Below are 3,800 nucleotides of genomic sequence, written 5' to 3' on the forward strand. Positions count from 1 at the left end.
CTGGCAAGAACTGAGGGGAGGAAAGCCCATATAAACCCCCAAGATTTTACAATACAGAAAAAAGCCAGGCCTGAGGACCAATCTTCTGTGCATGATTTTTTTTTTAGCTAATTTGCCCTTGCTGGTAACTGGGGCATTCCCTTCCCCACCCCCGACCCCCCCACTCTCCCACCCCAGGATTCTTAGGAACCCTGCCTCTCTTTCTCTACTCTCTTGTTTTTTCTTTTTTAAGAATGACTCTGTCCTTAATTAGTTCGTATTTCTCCTATTTGTTATTTCCAAACTTTGGGCCCACTTAAAGTAATTCTTGGGTATATAATTATAAAACCAAGTGACTGACATAAAATTTTACTCCGTGTAGCAGAGTTTTTCCAATCTTTCTTATGCATTGCAGCTTGTAAATTAGACAATTTCTCTGTTAGCATATGTTCTGAAGTCTGGCCCACCATGACAAGAAGGGCTGGCAATTGTTCAAGAAGGGTTTTCTCCTTCACCTCATCTCTTTGTCATCCTCCTACTCTCTCTCTGAGTGTCTGGCATATCAGGAGATGATGAGTGCAGTGGGAACTATAGGTCAGAGGGTAGAGGAGTCCTGTGCTCTTCTCTTGGGTAGGGTTCTAGGGAGGACAAGGTAACAAGGAAGAGAATGTCTTCTTGGCTTTATTAGACAGCCTCACCTAGAGGCCTGGGTTCCAGCCTGGCTGGGAAACAGCAGAGTTATTCCATGCCCCAAAGCTAGCATGATTTAGTAGAGGAAGCCACAGGACTGGAAAATGTCTTTTAGACAGGATGAAGTGATGATCTATAGAACGATGAGCAAGACCTGAAACAGAGGCCTCAGCAGGTACAGCCCAGTCAAGATATAGCCTGGCTCAGGAATCAGAGGGGCCATCTTTGGTGTCTGAGTACCCTGGGCACCTCTGAGAATCTTGATACTAACCTGGATAAGAGTGTGGGACCTTGAAGTGATAAACATTAATGTTCTGCTGCCTTCTTAAAAGGAAATTCCACTAAATTATTTAACAATAGGGCTATCGCTCCTGCACACTTGAGTTTATAGACTTTAATTTATACTGACAAAAATATGTCTTACAGGGTGGCCTACCATCCAATTTTTAAGACCACTTGTACTTTAAGTCTTAAAAAAAACCTTTTTCTTTCCCTTGCTTCCTTTCTTTTAGTTCTATCATTCCACCCCCCCCACCCCCCACTTAATGGTATAATCAGAAGACTTGTGCCCCTTTTTTTCATGGGGAGAAGGATGAATTCTGTCAAGAAATAAAGCTAGCAACAAGAAATTATGTGAAACAGGTTGGCTGAAGAACAATGTTGGTTATTGCTGAGATGCAGGGTAAACTCTGCATTGCCGGTAGGGGCCAGGCCACTTCACTCACCAGTGCAAAGAACTCTGAAAAAGACCTGGAGCCTTTTAATCATTTAAGAACATACAGAAAGGCATCTACTTTTTAGGGGAAAGATAAATTTTGTAGAATAAACATACCCATTACTGTTGCCGAGACTGCAGTATAATAACCCTTTACTCCTGTCCCAGTTAAGACATATTGAGTGTGATCCCAGGCTCATTTGAGGTCCAGGTTGAGGACTGGCTGGGTGAAAGCCTCTTCTCAGGAAGCTTCTGTTATTGTCAAAGCTTGTCTCTAGCATTGAAAGACTTGCCACTTGCTAAGATTCCAGGGCCTCTCAGGAGACTCACTGCCATAATTCCAATAAGTACTATTTTGGCTTCAACTGAAGATGGTAAATAAGGAGATGTTTGAAAACAGAAGTTGAGGGAAAGGAATGATAAAAATAGCACAAGGCTGTAATTAATTTTTCAATGCTAGTGAATAATAAATGTAGGAGTAGATTTTTCTGGTAAACAGTTATGGCAAACTCAGTTAAGGCCCCAAACTGTGACTTTAAAAATGTATGGAAAAAATATAGATTTCCTTATCTTAGAGTATTAAGGAAGGTGAGCCCAAAGGAAGGCAGACTAACGCAGACAAATGACTTCAGGTGGGGAAGGCAGAGCAGTGAAAGGTAAGGAGAGCTACCTGTGTGGAAAGCTCTCTTCTGTGGGCAGCTGACTATCATTTAGATAGGTTACAAGCTAGGTCAGAGAATTCCAGAAGAATACAGAAAGTCATACTAAAGGTTTGGAGTTAGGAAGAACGCAGAAAACTGCCACTCTGAGATAAGAAATAAGAAGCAGAATAGAGGCAATAGTCAGACAAACCTTGAAATTCCAAATGGCAAGTTTGTCTTGGTAAGAAGTTTTCAGATGCAGCTGGGGTCTTGGCCCTCTGGTTGTTAAGGAGGTTGAATTGAATTAGGTGCGCACATTGGCTTTGAGAAACCAGACCCCAGTTCATTATAAGAAACCAGCTTTCTGATAAGCAACCATCTCTTCTTCTGATGCTTCCCTAGTCTCATCCTACGTAGACCAACGATTTCTCTCCCACATACTGGAGAGGAAGCTGCCTCCTTATCTGGATCCTTCGCCCAACACGGCAAGCTCAAGGTCTTTTTCTGGAATGGCCCCCTCTTCTCAAAAAGTAAGTGACTAACTACTTGCTTGGCTTGGCCTCCTTTTGACAGATTCCACTTAATGTGTATTGAATGAGTATTGTTCTTGTTACTTTTCCTGCCTAACTGGTGATATTTCTACTTGAAGAGACCCTTTCATGGATATATAAATATAGTGTGGTCTAATATTGAACCTCCATTATAGTTTAAATTTCTTAATGTTAGCAGCTGTTCCATTTTTACCTCTCAGTGAGTGTTTTGCATATGTTTTGCATTTATTAAAGCTTGTGTAATGATTCTTGCTCTGTATCTGGCGTGTTTTCAGAAAAACTATTCTTTTCTCTCCCTTTTACTCTTATAGAGCTATCATTTAACATTAATAATATTCAAAGACCTTAATTGTATATAGTTTGATGGGTTTTGACAATTCTGTACACATACGTAACCCCCACTCAAATCAGGATATAGAAAAATTCATCATTCCTTAAAGTTCCTTTGTGACCCTTTCTAGTCAATACTCCAACCCCCAGAAAAGCTAGTGCCTGATTTCAGTCCTCACAGATTGATTTTGCCTGGTCTTGGAATGTATATAAATGAAATAATTTAATATGTGCTCACTTAGATCCAGCTTCTTTTGTCTAACAATGTTTTAAGATTCATTCATATTGTTTGCACATATTCATGGTTCATTCCTTTTTATTGTTGGTAGTATTTCATTGTATGACTATACCACAATTAATTTATGGTACTGTTGACAAACAAGTTGTTTGTAGTTTGGAGCTATTATGAGTAAAATTCCTGTGATCATTCTTTCACAAATTTTTTGTTTGGTTTTTTTTTGTGGACACACTTTATTATTTCTCTTGGGTAAGTATCCAGAACTAATATTGCTGAGTCATATAGTGTTTCTAAAATGGTTGTACTATTTTACACTTTCATCAGAAATGTATGAGTGTTCCAATTCTTCATATCCTTGCCAGCATTTCGTGCTAATAGTTGAATCATTTTAGCAGGTGAAAATGGAATCTCATCATGGCCTTAAATTGTATTTTCTTGATGATTAATGCTGTTGAGCACCTTTGCGAATGTTTATTGGTTATTCCTCTATCTTCTTTTAAGTGTTTGTTCCAATAGTTCACCCATTTTAAATAGGTTGTTGGTTTTTTTAACTACTGAAATATAGGATTTAAAAAATTATATATTTGAATATTAATATCAATATTTTCTGTAGTCTGTAGTTTGCTTATTTATTTTATTTAAAAACTTAAAATAAT

This window comes from Pteropus vampyrus, unplaced genomic scaffold (assembly GCF_000151845.1).
Source record: "Pteropus vampyrus isolate Shadow unplaced genomic scaffold, Pvam_2.0 Scaffold10, whole genome shotgun sequence".
NCBI lineage: Eukaryota > Metazoa > Chordata > Mammalia > Chiroptera > Pteropodidae > Pteropus > Pteropus vampyrus.